The following is a 10,727-nucleotide window of genomic DNA, read 5'->3' on the forward strand; positions in this document are numbered from 1 at the left end:
AGTTATTTGCTTTGGAGGCTATCTTTTCTTTCATACACCAGTTTTTTTTTGAAAAATGTTTGAATTTTTTGTGTTTTTCCATCTGTTTTGTGTTTTTCGTGTTTTTCCATGTTTGAGTTTTTTGTGTTTTTCCATTTTTTTGTGTTTTTCTACCAACTCATTTGGTAGACAATTATGCCAAAATTGTGGATGAGCGGGGTCGGAACCTTATGTGCGATCGCACATTACCAAGCCGCCTTGTTTATTATAATCTTGCACAACAAAGTTTGAAACTCGGAAATCGAAATGTCCAAATATATACATTGAAAGATATTAACTTCGACTTGATTACTTAAATTGATGGCTGATCATTAAAAAACTGAAGAAGAACAATGCTGTGGAAACTTAAAAATACGTAATTTGATTTTAACGGTTGAAATGTTGAAAATTTCAATGTAAATAGAAAGCAAATAACCCCAAATAGCGAAGGTTATGTAATATAAATTCGATAAAAGACACCAGCGCGTCACTCTCTACTTTTATGATTTGACAAGCAAAATTTTGAGATTTTTCATGTCACTACAAAATCGATTAAAGTTTAATTGAAAATTTATTACAGCATTCCTTTTGAGTTTTAAGAAATAAATTCTAGTAACTTTCGTAACGGCTGTATAACCACTTTGAAGAAATAAATGTCCGCATTTTTCTATTGCTTTTTGCTTTTTCTGAGAATACAATAGGTTAGTTCCGAGCAAATAGTATATTGAAATCAGTTCCTTTGGAAAAAACTGTTCATTTTGGTGGTACATGTCCAGAATGAATAACCAGACTTCTTATCTCCAGACATTTATCTTCTGCGGTTGGTTTTGAATACAAAATTATATGAAAAAACTGGAGGTTATCTGACGAGAGGTTGAACAAGTTAAAAATTTGCATTGTAGTCCAATGAAAGGATAAATACTCAAGTTTAGCAGTTTTGCCAGTGAAAAAAAAGCAGCTGTATGTGATTGTCTTTAATCAGTATGCATTAACAGTCCCTTTTCAGTTACTTTTCAACATCAAGTCTGTTTAATACTTTGTCGAAAGACGTGGCTTGAATTGAGAACAAAAGGATGAATAGAAATTCTCCTAAGATAAGTAACGGATAAAATGTCAATATAAACCACTCAATTTTGATAATTATTTTTGTACATATACAGAGCAACCCAAGGTGTTGATTCGGTGAAACAAAATTATATATAATCCCGGACTGAACTGCAAGTCAAGATCGGTACTGGGCCAGTCTAAATGCAAATCTACATGCACATATCAGTACTACTTGCATGCTCAAAATGCGCGCGAATAACAGATTCCTAAATTGAGCGGAAACGTGCTACAAGATTTGTAACCAACTTTTCGTTCCGAATGTTCTTTTGCAAAGTATTAAAACCACTTTTTCATGCTCAAAATGCATGCATTTAATTAGGCTCAATTGCTGATTAGAGATGCTTTGAATGCGAATAATTGATTCCTAAATTGAGCGGAAACGTGCTACAAGATTTGTTACTTACTTTTCGCACCGAATGTACTTTTATTTCGCAAAATTGGCGTAAACCCTTTTGTGAAAAGTAAGATACAAAGGATGTCTCCTATTTTCGTTCATTGTATGTATCTAATTTTCGAGCCAATTTTACTAAGGCGGAAATTTTGAGGTATACCTCTGCATCGTAATGTACTGCGCACGTCTAAAAACAAGTCTGTAATTCAGACAAGTCTTTTCCAAGACTTGGATTACACCTGCAAATTGATTCCCAAGTCAAAACAAACTTTTCAAAAAAATTCATGTGACAATTTCGAATTCCAAAAAATTTTGCTACCACTTTTGTTTTAATTTTTATGCACTTCCCGGGGCGCCTGAAAAATCATAGCAACTGATAGCTAGTGACATAGGGACCAGGAGAGGTTAAATTGGCCCAAATTAGACCATTTTCATGTGTTTCTGAGTTCTTTTCAGCCGTTTTCAGCCGTTTGGAGCCGAATTTAAGCTGAAAATAGACATTTCTTGATTTTTTCACTTTTACCAACTGACGAGCATTACTATCACAGGGAAAATTGTGAATAGGGACAACGCAGTTAGGGACCCCTTAAACAAATTATTATTTTATTATGTAACTCCGATAAAATTTCTTTAAAAAACGGATATTTTTTAAAATCTATTTGCAGACAGTTTTCAGTTTAATGTGGAATAGGCTGTCACGTTTATGTTCCCCGCTATCTGCAATTGGTTAAGGGTCAAATTTCTTCCAGGTCAAGAGGTTTTTTGAGTCACTAGTTTTTCAATGCAAAATATACCGAATTGCATTTGACTCAAAGATTCTGTTGATATTCAAGGTTCTGCTAAGTGAATGCAAAAAATGCCGAAGTAAAGTAAACCGACGTAAAAGCCAGCCGAACGTTATGTAATCATTCAGAAAAAAATACATTGTTTACCGTTGCAAGCAAGATATCGTGTAGTATTTGCAATTTATAATGTATTCCAGCGCACCAAGTTCACTAATTCTTGAACTGAATTGAAACTATTGCACTGCTTACGTAAAAATCATGGCCAAATTCGCGTTCGAATCCGAAATTTGTTCAATTACTGACGAAAAAATGCGAAACATTCTTACTTATTTCCATAAAAAACTTATTGAAAAAGACGACCAGATAGTTTCTCTGACTAACCAAGTTACCGAACTGGAATCCAGAGTGATTCAATTGGAGCGGTTTAGTTCCAAAGACACAATTATTATAAATAACCCCCTTTGCAACCTGGTAACGCCATAACGGATCAAATTCTATTTTTCTTTAACAAATGCTTGAATTATTCGATGTCTCCAGACGCAATCAAAGCCTGTCATCCCTTGGGTATTTGGAAAGGTAACACACCCCCTGCGGTAATTGTCAAGTTCATTTACTACAACGATAAAATTGAATTATACAATCGTCGACCAGTGCTCGCAAATTTTAGGAACCCACTAAATGGTAAACCCGTATACGTGAAAGAACGTCTCCCCCAACATGATTTGTCTCTTCAAAAGCGCGCTAACGAGCTGGATTTGGTCACCACGACCTACAACTGGAATACTAACCAATTGTCAAATCAGCGACGAAACAAACGACCTGGCGATGTAATTGAAATTGATAATTTTGACAAAATTTATCATATGGGAGCAACACCAGCTGGAAAAAGAACTTAATGACAACAAATATCCAACCAATAGATGATTGTCCAAACATTAAATAACGCGGCATAAAAAACAGGCGCAGTGTACACTTCCTTTTCGACTTCGTGTTTTCGTAACAGTTTTAATATCAAGTAATTGGACAATCATCTATTACTTGGAAATGGATAAACACTCCAAAGCGCTTTTGTTAATAAACGTGCAATCCCTAAGATCCCATCATGACCAACTGTGCTGTCAACTAGAAACACTCAAAACCAAACCAGCTGTAATAGCTGTATGCGAAACCTGGCTCACTGATAACGATCCCATAGATATGTATTTCATAACAGGGTATCAACCATTGATAGTAAAAAATAGAAACGACAAAAAAGGAGAAGGCGTTGGCTTTTTTGTACGAGATGATTGTAAAATAATATCTAATTTCTTTTTTGAAGAAAATCTGGAACATCTACTCCTATCCATAGCGAGCGGAAAAAAGCGAAAAAATTTCTGTGTTCTATACAGGCCTCCCTCGGAAAAAATTCAAAATTTCCTTGAGACTTTTGAAAGTATATTGTTCAATATAAACGCGATGAAAGAGGAAAGTTTTATTTGTGGTGACTTTAATATTGATATCTCTGATGCATATCATCAACAGAGCCAAAACTTGCTTGATCAATTCATTTAATTATGAAATGCAAAACGCAGAACCTACAAGAGTAACTAAGTTCACGAGCAAATGTATCGATCATATTTTGTCAAAACAATCGAAAGAAGTATCAACCCTGAAATGGTCTTTCAGCAATCACTACGCTCTAATTTATGAATTTGATTTTTCAGTCTCTAGCTCTCAATCTAATGAATTTTATTACAGTCGTGATTTTAAACTTTTTGAGAATGAACAGAATTATTTGAATTTCCTCTTCAGTATCCAACATAGATTAAACAAGATGAATAATTATGATCTTGAAAGTTCATTGTGTGAACTAAGTTCAATCATTCTACAAATTTTTGATGATAAAAGTCCAATTACCAAGAAGAAAATCTTCAAAAACAGTTGGATGACAAACAGGTTAAAAAATCTCATTAGCAAGAGAGATCGTGCGCATGATACACTCATATCTCACCCAAATAGTAAAAAAGAAGTCCGGTTCAATCAATTACGTAATTTAGTAACAAATGAAGTGCGAAATGCTCGCAAACAACAGTATGATCAAAAACTGACTTCATCAGGTAGACCAGCACAAAAATTTAAAGTGTTCAAAGAATTCTTAGGGCAAAGGAAAAAATCAGCAAAAGACATTGATGTGGAAGAATTTAATCACTTTTTTATCAACGTAGGGAAGAAAGTGATTAACACAAAGTTTCACAATGTAGACAGTGAGCCAGGTTTACCATGTCACGACAAAACTTTTTTCTTATTTCCTGTCAACACTATCGAAATATTCAACATAATAAGTTCATTAGAAAACAAAAGCACAGCGGGTCATGATCGAATTAGTAATAAACTTTTAAAACTTGTAGCTTCTGTAGTTAGCTATCATGTGGCTAAGCTGATAAATAGGAGCGTTCAAGAAGGGTTTTTTCCGGTTTGTCTTAAAACAGCTAAGGTAATTCCTCTACATAAAAATGGAAGCTTTGAAAACCTTTCAAACTATCGACCAATTAGTCTATTGTCATCCCTAAGCAAAGTGTTCGAGAAAGTCTTGAATACAAGTATGGTTGAATTCCTCGAAAAACATCAACTTCTCTCAAACGAACAGTTCGGTTACCAGCCAAAACGCTCATGCACATACGCTATCGCATCAGTTACAGAACTGATGCGAAATGTTATCGACTCACAAAAAATGGGTTTCGCTTGCTTCATTGACTTTCAAAAGGCATTTGACACAATTGATCATTCACTTCTGATAAAAAAATTACAAAATCTTGGCTTTCGAGGAAAAATTAGTACACTCATTGCTTCATTCCTGTCAGATAGAAAACACTTTGTAGTCCACGGATCAAAAGAGTAGAAAAAAGGAAATTAATGTAGGTGTTCCACAGGGATCTATTTTGGGCCCGTTGCTGTTTCTTTTGTTTATCAATGATCTGCCTCAAATTGTTCAAGATAATTCAAAAATAACACTTTTTGCAGACGACACAACAATTTTAACATCAGGCAATAATTTGGAAGTTGAGGAAAAGCGCAATAATGACTTGAAAAAGATTGAAAATTGGTCCTCAAGAAACAAACTTGTCATTAACAGTAAGAAATGTAACAGTAAGAAACAAACTTGTCATTAACAGCAAGAAACAAACTTGTCATTAACAGTAAGAAATAATGACTTGAAAAAGGTTGAAAATTGGTCCTCAAGAAACAAACTTGTCATTAACAGTAAGAAATTAACTTGTCATTAACTTGTCATTAACAGTAACAGTAAGAAAAGCGCAATAATGACTTGAAAAAGATTGAAAATTGGTCCTCAAGAAACAAACTTGTCATTAACAGTAAGAAATGTAAAATTGTTGGTTTTGGCCGGAGTGTACAAAAATCAAAAAATCTGCTATTAGGCGAAGTGCTTGAAGAAGTAAATTCATTCAAATATCTAGGAGTGTTCATAGATAAGCATCTCAATTTTGATCTACACATTGAATATGTTGGCAAAAAATTAGCAAAATTCAAAAGAATGCTGTTCCGAGCAAGAAACCTTTTTACGAAACCTTTTCTATTACAAATGTATAATAGTTATGCCAAACCAATGATATCGTACGGCATTTTACCTTACGGTTCCGCAAAAAAAAACAAAACTCATTTCGATTTTCTGTCTACAAAAACGCATTTTAAAGACTATCTTTTTCAAAAAGAGAGGAGACCATGTATTTTATCTTTTCAAGCGTTACAACGTGCTGTCCGTTTTTGACTTATATTTTGACGCTCTTGTAATAGAGATCCTGGATCAGATTGCAAAAGTTTCTCCTTTGAATTTTCTTGATTTTGACAGTAACAGGCCGAACACGCGGGCATCCATTAAGTCACTCATCCGTTTACCAAAATTTAAAACACAGACTCCGAAGAAATCCTTGAGATTTTCAATAATAAAAATGTTCAACTACCTTGCTAAAGAAAGTCTATTACCCAAACAAGTATCTAAAGAACAGATTTTTTCGATTCGAACTAAACTTAGGGCATGTTATTTGGATAATGAAGATGTTTTCGATTTGTTTTTTTTTAGGTATTGCACGTTTTTTCTCTGGGCACCTCTTGTAGAGTCATTTGACTCGTATGGTGTCCAAGGTGGTAATTTGATTAAACTTAATATTCTGTATAAAATGCTCTGTATCATCTACCATCTGAATTTAAATCAATCAATCAATCAACCAAAATAAATACTTTTTAGAGATCTAGTGATTCTGAACCCCAGCGTAACGCTGTCTAAGACCATACTTATCATTCGCTGGGCAAATACAAGAAAAACTGGTAATTTTTTAAAGAACTAACAGACTTGAGTTTCTAGTGTTAACAAACGGAGTAAAGTTTTTAACAGTATTGTGAGTGCAAAATAGCACTGGTAAGCAGAGTTTCATAGTTTCATCTTCTGTCATCGATGGATCATCTTTTTTTAATAGTTTCCTGTTTTTCCCGTCGGCGGATCGTTGTTGTCTCATAAAAGTTGGAACCTAATTGCTACATCAACGAAAAAATATAAAACCGGAAATGCCATCGATAGATCATAGAATATTCAGATCATAAAATTGTTGTTGAACTTTTCGAACTCGTGTCAATCAAAAACGTCAATAAATGGGATTAAAATATCACGAATTCCTAAAACAAGAGCGCTGTTTGCATTGGAGAAGAAATGTAACAATTTAATTTTAAAATCTGACAGTAGTCTTTATTGGAACAATAAACCTCCCATCAATATGTTTGGCTGGCTTGAATGCCACAAAACGTACATATGAGTTGTCTCATTTGATGCAAAAGTCGGAGCGGGGGTGATCACTACCAAATCGATCAGCAATGTATTGAATGGTCAAAACATTGCGCGTATTTTGCAAATTGACGCCTATTTTGAGCAATTGCAAGAAATTAACTTCATTCAGCAAACTTTGAATCGGATAGTCTTTTTGAACGTCCAGTTTTTGCCGTTAAAGTGTGGGTGTATTTTGTTTACTAAATTTTTATTTGCTTGCCGTGTCGACTGAATTGAATAAATAATTTTACTTGGCCTAACTTGTTCATGTAGCATCTCTGTCATTGTTTTTTGTTCTTCTTTTTAATTGCTCCGTAAGGAAGTTTGAAAATAATTATTGTAAACGTGTGCATCTGTTATTATGCAAACTATTTCTTGACCGTTTTGCGCTTCCGTTCTAGATTATTCTATGGCCTCTTGAGTGGCGTTGTTGAGGTCTGCCGTTCAATACGCCTCTCAGTTTGGATTTTTTGCACCCATGAGACATTTTTAAGCTACTCACCATCTAAATTAATTTGACCGGGTTTCTCTTTCGAGAGCTATTCATCCAAAGTTATTAAGTTTATGTTTCTGATTTGAATTTTTGTTACAACCAGGGACGTTTCAAGTCGGAATGCTGATCCAAGGTCCCAAATTGGGTTGGCGATCCCCCACAAGGTTGTACTAGGCATTTTTTTCGACCACTTTTCCGAGAAACATTCGGCTTTTCGGGATTCCGACAGGCATCGTGGGATTAGCTAGACTGGTCGATGGGTTTTAATGAATTTACCTTGACGCACCGATGAAATTCTATAGGAGCTCAACTCAGGAACAGAAAAGATTTGAATCAAAACTTAAGTCAGAATATCTTTAAATTTTTTCAATGTTTTACCGAAATGGTTCTTAACTTGAATAGAAAACAAAGTTGTACGGTGCACCTAACAAGCAGGTTATAGAAAAATTGAAAAAAAACCCACGATTGAAAAAATGACGAACAGTGATCTCTTAACGAAACTTTGGGAATACTGGCAGCCACAGCACTTGCAAGTGGCTGATTTCTGTCTGATCTATTCCCCGTTTCAGCCCCCCCTCCAATCAGCTTAGTGCCATATAGTTTTCACGCCCCAGGCGCACGTGCTATATGTTTTACACAATAGAGTGCTTTGTAACAACAGGTAATTTGTAATTAGGAGCTCAAAAACATTTGCGGTGAAAACAGAATAGATCCCCCGATTTGCATGCTGTTTGGGCTGTTTGGATATGTCAGTTTGTTTACCAAAACAACACAACATCTTGCCCGGGCCGAGGTGTCAACGCTAAAAAACGCAAAATTATGTAATATTGGCGTTGAATGCGTTGAATTTATGTAAGATCTACGCTTGAGCGTAGATCTTGCATAAAATCAACTCATTCAAAGCCAATCTTACATAATTTTGCGTTGAATTTTGGCGTAGATCTTACATATTTAGCGTTGAATTTTAGCGTAGATCTTACATATTAAGCGTTGAATTTAGCGTAGATCTTACATATTAAGCGTTGAATTTAGCGTAGATCTTACATAAATTCAACGCATTCAACGCCAATCTTACAGATTTTGCGTTGAAATTTGGCGTAGATCTTACATATTTAGCGTTGAAATTTAGCGTAGATCTTACATATTTAGCGTTGAATTTAGCGTAGATCTTACATAAATTCAACGCATTCAACGCCAATCTTACATATTTTGCGTTGAAATTTGGCGTAGATCTTACATATTTAGCGTTGATTTTTAGCGTAGATCTTACATATCTTGCGTTGAAATTTGGCGTAGATCTTACATATTTAGCGTCGAATTGTAGCGTAGATCTTACATATTTAGCGTTGAATTTAGCGTAGATCGTACATATTTTTCGTTGAATTTAACCGAGATCTTACATAATTTCAACGTATTCAACGCATTAATCATGTGAGAAGTACTGGGAAAAATTTAAAATTTGTTTTAAGTTTTGAAAAAAATTTGAATTCCTAAAATGGTCTGAAATGGTTTTCGCACCGTAAGAGAGCAAATGGTTATTTTTTGCTGATTTCATTTTTCTCAATTGTGCAGTATAGGGGTCGAAACAGTAAAAAATTTAATTTTTCGAAAAAAAACTTGAAAAATTTGAAACCCTATACTGCACAGGTGAGAAAAATCACTTTTTAGTGCTCTTTTATAGTGCAAAATCCGTTTCAGACCATTTTACGATTTCAAAACTTTTTCAAGTTTTTTTTCGAAAAAATAATTTTTTCACTATTTCGAACGCTATACTACAAAGTTGAGTAACAAGAAGTCAGAAAAAATCTTATTTAGTGCTCTTTTATAGTGCAAAACCCAATTCAGACCGTTTGAAGATGTCAAATTTTTCAAGTTTTTTTTTCGAATAATTAATTTTTTTACTGTTTCGACCCCTATACTACACAATTGAGAAAGATGACGTCAACAAAAAATAACAATTTGCTCTCTTACGGTGCAAAACCATTTCAGACCATTTTAGGAATTCAAATTTTTTTCAAAACTTAAAAAAAAATTTTAAATTTTTCCCAGTACTTCTCACATGATAAATGCGTTGAATACGTTGAAATTATGTAAGATCTCGGCTAACTTCAACGAAAAATATGTAAGATATAGGCTGAATTCAACGAAATATATGCAAGTTCTACGCTAAATTCAATGCAAATTATGTAAGGTCTACGCTAAAATCAACGCAAAATATGTAAGATCTACGCTAAATTCAACGCAAAATATGTAAGATCTACGCTTTTTAAGGATTGCGGCTCTTAAGTAAACCAAGGTACGGTGGCGCAATGGTAGAAGAGGCGACAAGTAAACAGGAGGTCAGTGGTTTGAGTCCCATACCCAGAGTTCTATGCGTTGATTTTTTTGTAAGATCAACGCTAGATTCAACGCAAAAATATGTAAGATCTACGCTAAATTCAACGCTAAATATGCAAGATCAACGGCAACTAGCGTTGACAAGTTGGAAAATTCACCGCCATTTCTTACATAATTTTGCGCTGAATGCGTTGAATTTTTGTCTTTAAATTCAACGCATTCAGATTTTCGGACTGGTCAACGCTAGTTGCCGCTGATCTTACATAATTTTGGCGAAACTCCTCGGCCCGGGTGGAATAAATCTACATTTCACGTTTTTAGGCTCCTGTCCGAAGTAACAGTGTTGAGGATGTTTTCCGTTTGTGCCCCCCCCCCCAGCTTAGTGGGTGCATTTTATTTGCCACCCCCAGGCACACTGAAACACACCCTCAGTAGGACAATCGGCTAGTCAAAAATTTCGTCACGGGACCAAACAAACCAAAATTTGAGTATTGGAGACAAAAAATACCTTGTGTTAGACCGCAAGTCCGTGAAATCTAACCCGGCCAGAGATTAGACCAACCAACCTTCAAGGTCAGATTCTGGGTTAGACACACTAGATTGTTGATCGATATCATTTTAATTCAACCTTCGACAAACGATTGATCAAAAAAGCTGTGATTATAGTCACAATGAGGTCTTCGGTCAAACACAGGTGTGTGCCAGTTGATTTTGGATTTAGGAAAGGGGGTTCAGCGTGAACAAAGCGAAGGTCAAATGAGCAAAATTGGAGGAAAAAAG

Source organism: Convolutriloba macropyga, chromosome 10 (genome assembly GCF_964194025.1).
Source record: "Convolutriloba macropyga chromosome 10, txConMacr16.3, whole genome shotgun sequence".
NCBI classification, from domain to species: Eukaryota; Metazoa; Xenacoelomorpha; order Acoela; family Convolutidae; genus Convolutriloba; species Convolutriloba macropyga.